Source organism: Ixodes scapularis, unplaced genomic scaffold (genome assembly GCF_016920785.2).
Source record: "Ixodes scapularis isolate PalLabHiFi unplaced genomic scaffold, ASM1692078v2 PGA_scaffold1__304_contigs__length_218370807, whole genome shotgun sequence".
NCBI classification, from domain to species: domain Eukaryota; kingdom Metazoa; phylum Arthropoda; class Arachnida; order Ixodida; family Ixodidae; genus Ixodes; species Ixodes scapularis.
The window spans coordinates 199,044,701-199,062,422 of NW_024609846.1; the positions used below are offsets into that span (position 1 = coordinate 199,044,701).

The 17,722-nt window shown below is 47.2% G+C and overlaps 1 pseudogene across 1 annotated transcript; it reads right to left on the reverse strand.

Moving 5' to 3' along the window:
• Positions 1–7,948: 7,948 nt before the first annotated feature.
• On the reverse strand, positions 7,949–11,112 carry LOC8024347 (annotated as a pseudogene). The gene is made up of 4 exons (XR_003920548.3): positions 10,849–11,112; positions 10,685–10,755; positions 8,892–8,970; positions 7,949–8,381 (listed from the first exon to the last, which is right to left on the reverse strand). The product of XR_003920548.3 is annotated as a selenoprotein M-like (transcript).
• Positions 11,113–17,722: the final 6,610 nt, after the last annotated feature.

Genomic DNA, 17,722 nt, shown 5'->3' on the forward strand with positions numbered 1-17,722 from the left:
GACGGCGTGCCGGGGTGTTCCCTTCTGGCGGCGTGGAGAAACATGTTAACTGGCGGCGCACCGAGCTCGGCGGTGCACAGGTCTACCACGTGACCAGTGGCAGCTCCCACGGGCACCAGCTACAAACTCATTTCCCGCCATAAATGTAGCTAAACAATTTTTCTTTGTTGTAAATTCACTTTATAACATTCCTTTTCCATCTAGGCTGTTTAAGGGGAGACACCCTCTGGGAGGGTCAACTTTTGAACCCTTGGCTTAAAATTAATGAAATTTACAGGGTAGGCTGGTGGTCATGCTACAGGGTGTATAACAAAATTTCGGGTCTGTTGGTTAAGTGGGAAGGAAATTAGGGCAGCTTCTATTAGCAACACCCCTACATTGTTTAGTTAATCTATCATCGGAAATCTATCGCAACATTAAAGATTTTTATTCTCTAGATATGTAGCAGAATGCCTAGGAGGTGCGCCTATGGAAAGTTTTTTTGTAAAAAGTCATTATTTCTATAAATTTTCTCTTCTGCGAAATTGGTCAACTTTTTGGTCTTCTGTCTCTCTGACGAAATGTCAATATTTTTTATAAAAGACATCCATTAAGTGACAAACTCCATAGGTGCATTCCTTATTAAATTTCAGTCAGGAAAAGTGAAGATTTGTATTGCCATTATCAAACGATAGATTGAGTAAAATGGAATTTATACCAAAAAGTGGAACGGAGAAAAATGTGTTCAAAGTGCTCCAAACCTTACCTTTTCTTTAGCTTTGGTGGACAAAAAATAATTTATAAAGTTAACTATGCAGTGTAAACTAGTGAAAATTTCTGGGAATACTCTTTGGATGTAGATGGATATAAATATGTAATTTTTCAAAATCAAATGTTTTTTGCAGAATTTTTTTTTTTCCCTGGGTAGTGTCCCCCCTTAAAAAAAATGTTTTTCTTCTTCGCACGTGTCCTTTCATATGGGCACTTTCCAGTATCTTTCTGCAGCTTAATTCAAGTTTTTACTCTTTCTTTAAATTTTTCGTCCACGAGACAATAATCTGGAAAATAATTCTTAGGAATGAAATTTGGTGTTTCTCAATAAAAGCCTCATTTCAGAAAACAATGGTAATTGCCTTTCTGCTTGTTTATTTTTTTGCTGCCAACTGAAAATGTTTTACTTTGTACAGAAAATTGCGAACGTGTGGGAATTAGTCGAACATTGAACAGGTTAAAATATTAAAAAATTGGACATTTCAAATGGTTGAAAAGTGAACAGGTTCTGTTCTAGTTATGTGGTGTGTGGGCAGCACCACAGCCCCAACATAGCTCCACAGGTGCTCATTACCCCAGGGGGAAGCGAAAAGAAGATGCCTTGGTCAGCTGCTAGTTCAGTGCAGCTGGTGACCAAAAAGGTCACTTTTAGGCAGAGCATGCCACTGAACAACTGGGCACTAGCGCTGCGTCATAGTTCGGCAGGACACTCGGATGTGCAAGCTCGAGTCCAATGACTATGGCTGTTTCTGAGTTGCGAAAACTGCGCATAAGATGGCGCTACCTGTCGAAAGAAATTCCATTGTCCGGGGGGAAGGACCATATAAGAGAAGGTGGGGAAGTCAGAACGCCGAGCTCCGTTTGCAACCATGGGTGGGTAGTTGCTAAGAGCTGCCTTCCACTCTACTCACTGTTTGAAAGTGAGCGCCGGATGCCGGCATTTGAACGGCGAGCAAAGACAAAGAAAGCTAGCCTTGTGTCCACCCACTAATCGTTCAAATCGGAGCTCGGCGTTCCAACGTCCCCGCACGCTCTCATCTCGCCCCGTTCTACCCTTATTAGCCCCGAGAGGTTTGCATGGCACCCCCTTACGGCGAACCGGGGTGACGTCACGGTGAGGACAAAATTTTTCCCCGACGCGCCCCGCTCACCCTGTTGAGGCTGTGATGGCGTTAGCTGTGGGTGCACTCATTTATAATTCATTATTGTCGTGCGCTTTTTTTGTAGGAAGTTTAAATTTTCACGTGTAGGTTTATCGAGGGTATGGCCTGTAGCTGCAGGCAAAACTTCAACCAACATTTGAGGCATGGTTGACGGGCAGGCAACGCATGAATTGCAGCTGGTATATGAAAACACGGCCACAATTGCAGGAGCATCACTATAGACTTACATCTAACACAATCAATGCTGCTGATGGTCTGAATGAATTGGCAGGTTACGTATACTATTTTTTTTTCTATCTCTGTTTATAAACAAGATCGCCAAAGTAGAAAAGCTGCATGCTGCTCGAGCAACATGTTAAATATAGTCTGGGCCACGGAGAAAGAATCAGAAGTGAGACAGCCCAACCACAGGGGTAAAGTACAGAAAGAAGGAACATTTATTTATATACATTGCTCGCATTTGACTTTTGACCGTTGCTGGACTCGGATAGCATTTCAATGGGCTCCACTGGTTGTATCTGTACACTTGTTTATATCATCCCTCAAGTAATGTACAACAAATGTAAGCGAAGGTGTCTAGACCGTTATTAGTCCCTTAGGCTCTAAAATTAAGATTTTAGCTAAATCAAATGGTCCTGAAGCTAAACTACCAGAAGCTTTTCTCACGCAAACTGTCACCCTTCACAGGCTCCACATTTTCTGCTACTAGTGCAGCATCTACCACTGGACAGCTGTTCAAACGTTTGACATGTTCCTCCTGTATTTCCTCTGTTGTCAGAGAGTCTAGCTGTAGGGAGTTTGGAGGCTGAGGAAGCTTTTGGGGACCTGAAGCAGTGTCTCTTTTAATTGAAAATGACAATTCAAACAAAAAGGTGTTTTTACCGAATACACAAGGCTGGAAGAAAGAATGCCAGGAAAAAGCATAAACATTCCAAATTACGGTACTACTGCTGTGCATATTTTTGGCAGTGCAATACACCTCATACAGGCGACTGGGGGCAATTCGACCGCTATTCCTGCTCTCATACAAATTAATTTAGAGTACGAGCTATATTATTAATTCACGAAGAAGTAAATTTATGTAAAACAACCCTTTTCCACATGGTTGCGAGCTAACTTGCCGACCGCCCAAAGGCCTTTGATATAAATGCCATTTGAAATGCTTGCAAGGCGGGGTGTAATATTCTTCTAACTCATGAACATGCAAGGAACATAATTCCAGCGTCTGAAACACTTACACCGCCGCTTCTACGACCCCTCGCACGATTGCCTTGTGCCGTGTGGACCGACAGGGAGGTTCATCGGCGGAATTGCCTTCGCCGATAACTTTCCGGATTTGTAACTCAATTAAAAAGGTAAAAGTGACAAGCACGCTTATAAAAGGTACGGAAGCACGTCGGTATCGACCTAACCCAGAGTATTGTACACCGGGTAAGCGAGGTCCTGCTCATCGAAGTGCTTGCTGTATACAACGGCCAAACCAGGAAACCGGAGTAGGGAAGCGAGCCGGATGCGAGGTCTCGGAGCGGAGTCCTTCCCCTGACGTCACGTTGCACCTCACCCAATCAGGACGCGGCAACCATAGCGACGCTTGTGTTGGCTCTCGGGGCTAATAACCTGTGCTTTCTGCAGCATTGAACAAGGTCTTCAGATGAAGTGCTCCTCATTAACCATGGGCTAGTTTCCCCAGTATCGTGTCCACGGGCAAACAAATGTCGACACAAAACTCTGGACAGCTATCGCTGCCTATAAGCGACGGTGGCAACTAGACAAACGGCTTGCCGCTTGTCTGGTTGCTGGTGTCGTTCATAGATGGCGGCAACCTTTCCACACGGGTTTTCACCAGAGTGGAAAGGCTGAATTTCTCTAGGCGTCGTCCTCGAGGTCGTGCCAGACGTCCTTGAGGTCATTCTAGAAGTCGTCCTTGAGGTCGTTTTAGACGTCTTCCCCGAGGTTATCCTTAAGGTGGTCCTAGGCAGCGTCCTCGAGGGCATCCTTAAGGCTGTCCTAGACGTCGTCCTAAGGGTCATCCTAGACGTCATCCTAGACATCGTCCTTGAGGTCGTCCTAGACGTCGTCCTAGACATCGTCCTTGAGGTCATCCAAGAAGTCATCCTTGAGGTCGTCCTAGACGTCGTCCTCTAGGCATCGTTCTAGACGTCGTGAAGATAACAGCTTCGCTGCTCCTCCTTTTTCACGTGAAGTGGAAGGGCTCTACATTTTTTGTCATTCTTATTATTATTAGGGCTGGGCATCGATTAAAAAAGTTTAACTCTGATTAATTGCTATATCTTAATCGATTGTGTTAACCTCCGAGCATATCTTAAAAGTGTCAAGGCCAGGGACTCAAACCAAAAAGTATAACGTTTTGGTTACGGTTACCATTTGCTGTTGATGTTGGTTTTGTTTTGGTTTTTTACGGTTTTAATTTTTACGGCTTCAGTTATACATTCCTAAAAATCTTTTTTTCTTTTCTCGATTTCTTCAATAATTTGCTTTATTGAAAAACTAGACAGCCATTTTAAAATAAATGGTTTAAATTAGTCCCAGATAGCCAACAACGGGACAATAACAATAGCTAAAAAATGTCTTGGTACTTCTAATTGGTCGAAAGATGCGCACGTTTGTAGCTCCAACACTTGCTCACTACATCTATTTGCATTATACAGTTTGATGCCGAACCGTACATGTTTGTCCCAATACTCGGGGATCCATCGTATTCTACATAATCGAAATAAAAATCGCCACTTTGTTGTTTGGCAGCATTTGTGAACAACCCTTAGGAAGTTCCCACTGGGTGCTGGAAGAACCATTCGCAAGCTTTGTCTTTGTCGAAACCGGAGCATGGCAAGTGCAACACGTCACCCGTCCAGCTGGCGCCTCTGTCAACCTCAGCACCGACACGCCAGACCAGCCGGTGCCGCCTGCAACTTGTATTCACTCGCTCTTCACCCTCTGCTTTAAAAAATAAAATAAAATAAATAAAAGGTGCGGGTGCAAAAATTTACAATAAACTGTAGTCGCAAAACAGAGGCTATACAGTGACGACACGTCACTGTATAGCCTCTGACTTACATTTTTTTTGTGTTGTTCCAAAATTGTTGCTTGCGACACACGTTTCAGACGCAATACATACCAGGCTTTTTTTTCCTACCAGCTCTGCAGGATTGTCAATTTACCTCGTTTTTTCATACTGGCAACTGCAGGTCAGAAACATCCGTGGTTTTGAAAGAACCGATTTGGATGGATTAACTTATGAGTTAATGCCCTGAAGACGACACATACTGAATACATATAGCGATTGTAGGAGTGTGCCAGATTTAGAAAGACTTTTTATTATAAGCTCGACCACTGATTCCAATTAAGTATTCTTAATCCTAAATTTAGATTGAACGGAAATGTATAACCAGATGCACCACTTGCTGACGGTAACTCCGTCAAGTGGCCACAACGTTTCAACATCCCTCCTCGAGGTCATTCTCGAGACATTTCAAGATCCCTCCTCTAAGTCATTCTTGAGAAATACTAATATTTTTATTTTTTGCATTAATATCGATTAGGGTTTTCATAAATTTCCAATAATTTCGTTTTGGTTACGATTACTGAAAAAAACTTTGTTTCTAAAGGGTTTTCGGCTTTGTTCATGGTTACGGTACGAGTCCCTGGTCACAATTTCACTTTTTTTTTTCGACTATTTTACAGCGGAGCTGTTAAGGGCTCGTTTCCCCAGGTTCGTGTCCCCCGCAAAGAAATGAGCACACCGAACTCTGAACACCTACCGCCATCTATGAGCGACGGCGGAAAGCCACGTATTTGGTTGCCGCCGTCGCTCATAGATGGCGGCAGCCTTTCCACTCTGACCTGCCGACTTGCAGCCGACAGTTACTTTGCATTTCACAGCTCCGCTGGTCTTCCGTCTTCACCAAAGTGGGAAGGCTGAAGGTTTTTTTATAAAACATTTTTCATGATTTATTTAGCCTTACAATCGCTCTGGCTGACAGTCATATGGAATGCTAGAGATATACCGTGGAAGATAACGGGGCTGCCTTTTAAAATAAAAATATAAACAGAAATTAAGACATCTTCCTTGCAAATTTTTTCAGCACCTAACCAACCAAATAAAAATATCGATAGCAATTAAAGCATTAATTGATTAATTGGAGGTTTTTCAATCAATTGCTGACCTAATTAATATGGCTTCCTATATTTTGGGGTGCTCACTAAAGGCCCGTTTACACTCTTGCAACCGAGTACGACCGAGAGAGACGAGACTTGTTAAAACCTCTTAAAATTTCTTAGGACGAGAGAACACACTGGCATGCTGGCGCCATCTATGCGGTGACCCTGGAATTGCATTCCACAAGAGTGAAGGTTTTGTGGGATTTCCGAGGTCAAATGTGCGTAATACCTATAAGAAAGGCTCGTTTATAACGCTGACAAAAGTTTTTCGAGCCAAGAAAGGATAATGCGCGAGAGCAATAGAAAATATGCTGGACCGCCAAGTTTCCACTGCTACCCAATAGACCAACACGCGCTGTCGACAGCGCGGTGGCGCTGTCGACGGCACTGCGCATGCGCAGATGCTTCAGTTCACTCGAATTCAGTTTCAGTGCCCACACCTGGTGTGGGCAAACGCGGGCTTGCTTGTAAACAGCGTGTCAGTCTATAGATGGCGCGAGTAGGTCCTCTCGTTGTAAGAGGTTTTATGGAACCAAGTTTTAAGAGGTCGCAAGAGTGTGAACGGGCCTTTAGTATGCTGGCAAAACTTGCATTAAAGCTGAGAAAGACATTAATTACTTTTACCCAATACAAAGTATGCTAGTTTAAGGTATTCTCACAGATGAACCAAATTAGACTGCTTCCGTCCCGAGAATCTCAGTATCCAGGCGCAATTCTCCAGCACTTTGCGAATATCACCATCGAGTATGAAGGAAACATGCCATTACATGGAAGGTATACATGCCCAATATATGAAACAGTGCAATGCAGCAGCAAAGTGGAAAGTTGGGCCAGTTGGTTCATAGTTCTTTAAATAATTAAAAGCGCCGAAAACGACAAGGACAAAGAAGTGGAACGACACAAGGCGCACTCGCAACTGTTGTTTTATTTAGAAAAGTACATGCATTTATAGGCCCCAGAACCCTGTTAGTCATCAGCGTGTCCCTCGCAATGCTTCTCTCAAATATTCAAACTCACTCTTTGACAGTGCAAGTGACGCTTCACTTATACACTCAACGCCCTTATCCCTAATTGCATACGCCTCGTGCACCTCTCTGCATGTTCGGTCGCGATAACGAGCCAAAATCTTAATGTCATGTAGCACTGGCGTACACGGGCATCTATTACAATGAATGGTGAGATGGCCAGACGGGCTGGCTCGCATGGCAGCCGCATGCTCGCGGGCGCGGTCATTCACGCATCTGCCCGTCTGGCCAATGTACACATCGCCACATGACAGCGGGATTTCATACAGGGGCGGATTTAGAGGGGGGGGGTCCGGATGTCCTGACCCCCCTCTTGATTTTTGCATGTGTAAAATTTAGGGCGTGAAACGAGGGAGAGGGGGAGGGGGTTCCTAGACGTACGGTACGCTGACCAACACCTGACCCCCCTCCCAGGAAATTCCTGCATCCGCCCGATTTCATATACAACTCCTGAGGCACACTCGACAAATTTTGTTTTGTGCTTTTTACTGCAAAGATCAGTCTGTTGATTGGGACAATTGATTTTATGGCAAAGTCAGGGGCCTATAAATGCATGTACTTTTCAAAACAAAACAACAGTAGTGAGTGCGCCTTGTGTCGTTCCACTCCTTTGTCCTTGTCTTTTTCAGCGCTTTTAATTATTTAAAGTGCAATGCAGCTTCATTTGGCAGGACAATCTCTGCATGGCTGCAACTTTACACCGAAGAAAATTGATGATCTTTTTCGTTGCCGCAGTTGCGCCGAAGTTGGAGATCTTTTATGTTGGGTCTGCACTCGGAAACGACCACAAAACATACCACTCGTTGGAGACGGCCGACAAGGACCACACAGTTGTACCAAACATTTCTTTTATTGCCTCGTCCAACCCAAAACAGCACAACCCTGAGTTCATCGGAGCAGAGCTTCCGACGCGACACATCCGTCGCCGCCGTGTTTGTTAACAAATTTCCAACGGTAACTTCATTCGAGCGTCAAAACAATGCTCGCTTCGGACACTGGGACGTGCTGCCGTGAAGGAACGGCAGCTCTGGAAAGTAATGCGGTGCAAGAACAGGAGTGCAGAAACAAAAAGCGCCTGCAAAAGTGCCACAAAAACAAAACAAACAGAAAAGAGCAAAGGTCGGACTTATAGTTCGGCCTTCTCGTCGGCAAACAAGCCAGGTCCTTCTTCTTCTTGGGGAGCCTCCTGCTTCTTCTTCTCGAAGCCCCTGTCTAGAAGCAGCTGGTTGCACTCATCGCGGCTGCGCCCCTCCAGGCTATGGCGCTGCGTGTCCAGAATAACGTGCAAGGTTGGCCAGTTAGGCTCTCGACAATTACCGCGAGTGCCAAATCGATCAAAACGATCCGAAAAATCGGTTTAGCAATGTACGCCGCTGCAATTTACCACGCAAGGTGCGACTACGTGGAGGAGAATGTTTTTAACCTTTGACATCTATTTCGTTTCAAATTCTGAACTGAGGCGAGATCTTTGGATATTCCTAGTGGACAAAGGTGACAGTACACAGACGGTGATTATTGGACTCATCTATCGTATTAGCACGCATAAATTTATTTTCTCCCCCAACTTCTTAGGCTATAGTAATTTTACGGGAGAGCAGACACTGTTGTTACGAAGCATTAAAACCTTTGCAATGGTAACCGACTTGGGCGGTAGATATGCTCGCAGTTTCGATGGAAGGCCCTCAGCTGAGCTTGCTGCCTACTTTAAAGGCAAATTAATCACGGCGGTAGTTCCTCATCAAGTTGCACGCAGAAGAGAGATTTGGTTGCATACCTCAACTTCCTCGTCGTTCATGTTGAGGAAGAGGACCTCCGGCTTTGCACCTCCGATCACCTTGAACTCCACGTTGTGACTGGGGAGTCTGCTGTCAAGGAATGTACCGTGCACATACCGAAGCAGAACAGCCGGTGCCTTTAATGCATCTCTAACCGGTGCGTCCTATCCTGCCCATGCACCGGAAGTGGTCTCCAAGTGGAAACAAATGTTATAAAAAAAAACGTGCATTGTTGAATGTCGCAATCCTGGCATTTGGCCCTAGAAGCCCCGGCAAAAAGAGAGACACGAGTGTCGCTGGCCTTCCAACTGCCTCCGTGTCAAGCACACCAGGGCAGGCGTCATACACTGCTACGTCACTACCAGGACCGGCAAACTCCTTTACGACTTCGCCGGGCGGAGATTGAAGGAGAACTTTTTACCAGACGCGTTTGTGGCCACGTAGCATAACCGACCAACTGTAGAGCCGCTTTAGCAGAGAAGGTGTTAGTGGAGATGGTGAATGTCTGTGCTTCATTTCACACGCTAGTAAATTTCATTTTCTTAAGACGCGAAATTGATTGCAAATAGTAGGACATTGAGATGTCGGTGGTGATCAGACAAGGTGGCATAACTCTGAGCTATGAAAACAAGTACCACCAGCATTCTTTCACCCGCTGTGCAAGGAAACTTCATTTAAGAGTTGTGAACCCGTACCAGTAGCTTTAATGTCACCGTCAGCGTCACAAATTTTGGAAAGTATCGGGCGAGTTTGTAAAACGCAGCAAGTGCGGTTAAGAGGCCAGCTTGCAAGCTCGCATCCTTTCTGCGAGGCACAACATCCGGACCCAACTGTTGCTGACGAAGGTGGGTCTACTACATTTGATCCTTCGCCATCTCGTCAAAATTCAGTTTAGATAACGGGCGCATTTGATGGAATCACAGTTTAGACAAACACTGTCCATTGAAAATGGGACCTCCATTTTGATTACTGTGCATTCTGTGCTTTTATTAAAAATTCAACAATGTTAAAAGCAGCGCACAAAAGGCAGGGACAAAGAGAGAAGCACACAGTACATGAACCAACTCGCCTGCTTCGCTTGCACCGTTTCCAGCTGCCCTATTTTGTTGTTCTCCCCGGCATTCTGGCACAATTTTTCCACCGCTCGATCTATGAGACAAGTTCTGCTGTACAATGCCACACCTACGTATTTTTAAACGATTCAACATCTGGTGCCCTTTTTAGAACATACTTTTGTTTTGTCATAAGGTTTGAATTGCCACCTGTGCCAAAGCTTGCCTGGACAGGCAAAGCCAATTTTCTCAAATGATATGGCAAACAGTGTTTACTACAGCGCAATGACTACTGGTCACTTAACACATGCAGTAATAAAAAAAAAAAAAAAAAAAATCTAAAGTTAGCAATTATGGTTTGGCAAAGCGAGACGACGAATTGTAATAATCCGCCGCGTTTTTTTGTTTTGATGATTTTTACGTTTCTTCAGGCCGAAGGGACCCCCTACTCCTTCAATAGAACATTAACACCTGGCCACATCTTTCTTTTCTTTAATTACAGCTTAGCGAAAAAAGTTAATTCCACGAAGTGCCACGTCTACATTCGTCCGCATGGCGAATGAACAAAAATACCGATGAACGTTCCTCACTCGAAAGAACCTACGGTGTCCCATGATGTTGGGCACATGCATTTTTCATTCACAGAAGCCAAGTAAGAAACAAACAAAGCATTATTACGGGGTGTCTAAAACGGAACACCACCACTTGAGTAACAAAATCTCGCGCATTATGTAGGATACAAGAGTGGAATGTCGTCATAGACAAACTTCTTCACCTCGGGATAGGCGTTCAGTCGTCATCCGCCGCAGCTCTGCAACGGTCCAGATGAACAATGAGAGGTTAGAAACGAGGAACCCGTGCTGAGCGCCGGGCAGTACACGTAGCACTAAGGAAAGACGGGTACCTCGACACGAGCCTTGACTATAACTTTGTCTGCCGGCTCCTTCTCGTCCGCAGACACGAAGGACGCGCAAAGAAGCACGGCAAGAAAGCCGTGGAGCAACATGGTCAACTCAGAGACAGCCGTTACCTCCAAATCTACACAGGTGAACAGAAACACCGGAAACACCCTGGCAAGTACCCAGGCAAGACCGCAAGTGCCGCAAGTACCCAAGTACCGCAAGACCACTGTGCGCAAGACCGCCTCTGCTTTGGATTGGATTGCCTAGGCTCGTGGGCTCGTCTATGCGGTCTTACATGTACAAAAAACGAAAAATGGCTAAATTCAGCAGAAATCAATGTCGTTGGACTGGACCCAACTGAGGCAACCGCATTTTAACAAATAAAAAAAGGATTGTAAATATTGAAATTGCAACCACTTTGCAGTGAGAGGTCTTGAACATAGACTTGATGATGATGATGGTTTGCGGCTGTTCCCTTTTGAATCGGGCGGTCCCGTAGAGTTTGGGACCTAGCCGACCTAGCCAGTGGGAATTCGGTTATCCCCGTTGGTGAACTAGCATCCACCAGTTCTCTAATCTTCGTTTCGAGGCTTCCACCTGCTCACGCCACCCTCCGTTGGTTCTCGGTGTAGCGTCGGCGTTGTCGTTGCCGTTAGTCCCACCCGCAGAGTCTGCCACTGAGCTGGAAGCAGACCCAAAGCCGAGTGCCTCTGCCAGTGCGAGCTCCCGGGTTGCCTGTCCACACTCCGCCGGTTGAACTGGTTGCAGACCGGTGCACGACAGCACAATGTGTTCAATTGTCTCATCCGCCTGACCACACACACGGCATGCTGCAGATTCCACCGTCTGGTCGAAGCCCTCCTGCGCGTGACTCAAAGAGGAGCCGGCTACCCAGGCTGTTGTCGTATAGCCTAGTCTCTGCCGAAATGCTGTGCTTATATCAATAGTACATATATAGCGTCGACTTGGACTTCGCCGTTTCTGCCAACCGAGCTGCCTCCTCCTCTCTCACCCTGTTTCGAATCTCCATTTCCCACTTCCTGTCTGATGTAATAGTTACAGGGGTTGAAAAGAAGCCGTATTTCTTCTCTAACTGATACAGCCGCTTCCTCCAGCCAGTCTGCATTCCCGTGAGATATGTGTAGACGAAGAGTCTCTTGGTCCACCGGCCGCGGTCCATGAGACGGAGACGACTGTTGTAGGTTATCTTACTGGTCGCCTCCCTGGCCTCAAACGATGACCACCCAAGATCTCCCTGGACCGCTTCGGTGGCCACCATTCCGTGACAGCCCGGAGCCTGCCTCCCGACCTCTCGTTGACGACGTTCCATTACTTCCCGTACTGTGCCAGGGACACAAAGAACCGCGTTGGCGGAGGTTAGTCCAGGCACCACAACCGCCTTCCAGAGTTCGCGAGTAACCAGAAAACGATTGCAACTCCAAAGATTATGTTTTCGGAGTACATTCGTACCTGGCACGGCTGCCTGTCGGAGGTGGGTGTAATGATCAATGATTGGAGAAGTACTCCGGCTTGTTAGTCAGTACAACTCCCAGGTATTTGTACGACTCCTGTACCTGTGCTTGCTCGCCGTTCAGCACCAGACTGTTTAATTTAGCCTGATCGGACCCGGCTAATTGAAGGACTGCCGACTTTTTGGCGTTGAAACGAAGGCCCAACGTAGCCGCCTCCGTCTCACATATACATATTAGACGCTGCAGGTCCTCCACCGTCTCCGCCGTCAATACAATATCGTCCGCATAGGTGAGGCCCGGCAGCATCCACCTCACCTCTGCGCCTCCTTCCATGTGTGTCAGGGAAAAACCCACCTCCGACTAGATCAGGCGTTCCTCCAACCCTGACACATACAGAATATAAAGAAGCGGGGAGAGTGGGCACCCCTGTCGGAGACCCCTCGTCACTGTGACTTGCTCTGAGTCGACTCCCTTCAGTTGCGTCATTACTGTATTGCGTGAGTATAGGCGCCGTATGACAGCTAGCCACCGATGAGGAAGGTGGAGCTCCTCCAAACGTCGCACGAGTTGAGCGTGCGGCACACTGTCATATGCTTGTGCCACATCTAGAAAGCAGCACAGCAGTCTTCTTTCCTGTTTTCGGGCAATTTCAATACACTACGTGAGGGTGAACAGGTTGTCTTCCAACCTTCGACCCCTCCGAAATCCGCCCTGAAGTTCGGTGAGCAGTTCGTTTTCTTCAGCCCATGCTGCCATATGTTCCTTGATAATGTGGGCGAAGGTGCGGTATACCGTAGAGGTCACGGTCAGGGGCTGATAATCCTTGAGGAACTGTTTGTCGCCCCCTCTCTTCGGGATCAGAACCACGCGGCCGACCCTCCAGTTTTGGGGCACAGGTTCCTCTCCCCTTAAGATTGCTCCAAAAATATCCGCCAGCTGCTCCACTGCATCTTCTCCCAAGAACTTGAGAACGCTCGCCGGGACCCCGTCCAATCCCTGGGAAGTAGCCCCTTTCAAGCGTGCCAGTGCACGCACAACCATCACTCGGCCGATGTCCCCCTCTTGGTTGGAGTCCGATTGATCCGGGGCAAGTCGGCCTTCTTGTGGTGTGGACACCTCCTCAGGAGCAAACGTCTCCGTCATTTACTTGGTGAGGTGGGTTCCAAGGTCTTCTGGCGGATTCCCGTGCTCTCGTCAATTATGGTAACATCTTGGTCCTTTCCCTTCAGCGATCCAAGGTACTTCCAGAACTTTCTCGCTGCGTCCCTTCCACTAGATCTAATATCTCGGACGGTCTCCAGATCCGCTGTTCTCATCTTCTCTTGGGTTAGTCGTTTAGCATAGCACTTGCAGTCGTGGTACATGGTCCATCTTCTAGCAACCTCACTCCCAGATTCAGTTCGGAGCGATTGTCGATGTTCCCTGTTGGCTTTCTGTCTAGCCAGTATAGCTTCTTTAACCTCTGTGTCCCACCACCTCTTCCTCACTCTCCGTCCACTGGGCTGCCTGGATGCATGTTGCTTGATGAGACGCTTGAGCTCTGTGATGTACTGTCTGTAACCAGACGCTTGTATCCTTATGTTGCTTCTTTCAAATTTCTTCGTGACCCTTTCCACCTCCTTCTGAGCCAGATGTGTTCGTCTCTTGTACTGAGGACGGGTTTTCGCCTTTGTCCATGTGTTTTTACTGAAGTCCAGTCGCAGGCAATTGTGGTCGCTGCCGACGCTGTGCTCGCCTTCCTCGTCGATGGAAACACCAACTAGGCTCTTACCAAGGCGCGAAGCCACCAACGCGTAATCTATGCAGCTTCTGCTTCCTCTGGCACACCACGTGTATTGACCCTTGCATGATGCCCGTAAGTTAACTAGTTCAAGTTGAAACTCGTCTGCTAGATTCAGTAGCCGACGCCCGTTAGCATCTTCCCATCCGTCAAGTTCATGGAGATGGCCGTTAAAGTCCCCCATGATCAAGACATTCCTGCCTTTCTCCAGTGCCTTAATATCTTTGGTGACACACGCAATAGTAGCTTCGTTCTCTTCGTCGCACGCACTCCCCACCGAGAGATAGACAATACACACAGACACTTGGGTTTGTAGCAACTCTCCCTCCACCCAGATGTGATCTCTGCACCTGTCGAGCGTCCTGAGCAACACTGTCGTGTCCCGCCATAGAACCCCAACACCACCACCTCTTCGTTGACCCTCTTGGCGATTGCACCCAGCCCAGTGCCAACCCGGGCGCACCGGGGGCTCCTCTAGGTCTCTAAGGTGCGTTTCGGCCACCCCAAAGATGGCCATTCCTTCGGACTTCAACTGGTTAAAGAGTTCCTCCCACTTTTGCTCCCGTCGTGCTCCTTGCAGGTTGAGAAACCCTACTGTCACTGTCATGCTCCTGTGATGCTTCTTCCGTTTCCTCCTCGCAGCTCCACGTTTCAGTGCGCCTTTGTTGGAGCCGCGTTGCCGCTCTACTACTTCATGGGTCCATGAACCCCGATGCCCAGCTGCTGGCGCACCGTCTCCGCTACCAGGCTGCTGAGCCACAAAGGAGGCATTGCTGGAGGGCTCATGTGCATAGGGTGTCGGACAAGCGGCGGCGGGTACACAGGGGTTCGTCCATCCTGGACTGGCGTCAGTTCTGCAGTGATGTCCTCGCGGTGATATTGAAGAGTTGGGTCTTCTTGGATCCTCCTGGAAGCGTCTCCCATTGACAGGCCGATTCCGGTCGGATGCCGCATCAGCCCCGGGTGGACCCAACCTTGCTCTGGGTACGCCGATGTTCCTCCCCTCATCGACGGTTGCCAACCACTGTGGGCATGCCGCTCCTGCACGGTGGTCCCCTGTGGCGTGGATTGGTCTTTCTCTTCTCCACCCTGTTGGCGTCGGACGTATGCTCCCTGCGACAGTCGCTGCCACAGCTCTCCGCACGGCACGTGACCCACTAGCAGTGGGGCAGTCCTGGTCTGCCCACACTCTGTGCCAGCTGTCTGGTTCATGGGTTCGTGTATTGGCCGTTGTTGGGCAGGATTTACAAGTCCATCCTGCTCGCGGTCCTGTAGTGCCTTCATTCTTCTGTCCTTTCCTTGCCTGCCTAAAAAACGGTTGGCGAGTCCTACTAAGCGGCCAGTCACCATGTTGATGCCTTGGTTGCTGTACCGGAGCCCGTCCTTTTCCATAAAACCGTCATTTACCAAATTCCTGCTCAGGTCCACGTACTTGGCATGTATCTTCTTGCACATTTTTCTAAGCCTAGAGTTCAGCATCATGGCCGCTGCTTGGGTCTCCTTTCCTCTGCTCGTGACTTCGGGGACAGAACAGACTGTCAGGGCAACTTCTCTGAAGCACCACTTCTTCTCCAGGGATTCTACTATGTTAGCGACGCCTCCTGACGACCACTGATGACGACGCCGAAGACGCTCGTCCCAGGCCAGGGAGTCAGGAGCCCTCTTTTTGAAATACCAAAAATTAGAGTTCGGTGTGATGTCGCTTCCTTGATTTGTGTCCTCCCTCCAATCCTCCTTGCCTCCCTCAGAAAACTTGACGGCGCTCGAGCAGAGGATCATCGGTGAGTCAAAGAAGAAACTGTTTTTTTCCCGCGCCGGCGCCCTTCTATTCCGCCTGCTCATCTCCTCCTCGCTTTGGGTCGCAGTGGCAATGGCGCTTTGCTTCATAGCGTGGAGCGGAGGTCCGAAAGAAAGTCTAGCCGCAGGAGACCGCAAAATTTGACTCACTGCTCTGGCGCGGATCGCGCGGGAACTTCAAATTCGGCATTTGGAAATTGTCTTTTTAATCCCAAATACTAAGTTCCCAAGTTTCGAATTTTGAGGGTAATGTCCCGGCATCGTTTTCAATCGCTTAGAATAATAAAAAAAATATGACTTTGATGTGTCAGTGCCCCTTTAAAGAAAAAGCGAGCAACTGTACACATCAGTGCTGCTGTTCGAAACGATCCAACGCGATCGAGCCCTTTGCTTGGCGGTGCAAACGCAGCTACGTCGTCAGCACACGCAAAATATGGAGCTTGGTGAATCTACGCCGCCGGTTGCGATACTTTTATACAGCCATACGTTCGTTCTGCCCTTTGTAATGAACTTCCTCCACGCTCGGCGATCAAGGTTTTGTCGGCCGAAGCGAGCGTTAGCCAACGTGCACCCCAATTTAGCTACGCAAACAAAACATTAATCGGGATCATGCCCTGCGTGCAAGGAGGTTATAACTTGTACGAGGAGGGGGCACGTGGTGAAGCCTAGTCGTAAAAAGTTTATACGATATTGTGCCCAACGTGACCGCAGATCCCTCTGGTGAAACCAGTCATGGGTAAGTTACTTTTAAAAAGTAATTCGTTACAGTTACAGTTACTTTCAGAAAAAGTAGCGAAGTTACCGTTACAGTTACCGCAACAAAAGAGTAACTCGTTACAGTTACAGTTACTTTTAAAAAGTAACGACGTTACTTTTCAGTTACTTTTCTATAACACAAAAAAAAATTTAGGAAAAACTAGAGAACGCTTTTCACAACGTTTTATTGCATAAAATTTAAAAAGTACGCTTTTTACTTCATATTCTAGCTTAGCAGCAGTTGCTTCTCGAAGTTACTGTTTGAAAGTTTCCACGCCAGAGTAGTGGCGCAAATCAAAATACGAAACATGCGCAGTGCCCTTCACGTGTATTGCTGTTTTACGGTTGATTCACCCGATTAAAAAGCGTTTGCACAAAAAAAAAAAGAAAATACACAATATAGGTAGTGCTTCAAGACACTAAGATGTAAGTGTTCAGGCACAAAGTACAAGTGCGTGCGTAAAGATAACTAGATATTTTTTCATAACATCTACACTTGGCTATATTCGGGTCGTGACTCGCGAGAAAGAACATATTCACAACTTTGTGCAAGGCCAACTTGACACCCGAAATGTCGGAATAGACGATTTGGAAAGTGCAACAAGGAAAGGCTATGATATATTATTCATAAAAAAACTGGAAAGTAACGACAAAAGTAACGTCGTTACTTTCATCGTTACCTTAGAAAAAAGTAATAGAACTACAGTTACAAGTTACATTTTTAAAAAGTAACTCGTTATAGTTACAAGTTACCAAAAAAGTAACTAAGTTACAGTAACGCGTTACTAGTAACGCGTTACTACCCAAGACTGGGTGAAACCAGGTGAAGCCTAGTCATAAAAAGTTTAAACGATATTGTGCCCGTGACCGCAGGTCTTACTGGCGATTGGTGCGCGTGACGTGCGAGATGGATGGTCTATTGTAGAAAGATTCCTTGCAGGCTTGCGCGCGCTCCGTCCAGTAGGTTTTATCAGATCGAAGGCTAGACGAAGGCTAGCTACGGTCCTGTGATGTGGTCATGTTGAGCTGATAAGTGAGGAGAGTAAGGAGGAAAATGAGAAAGAGGCAAGG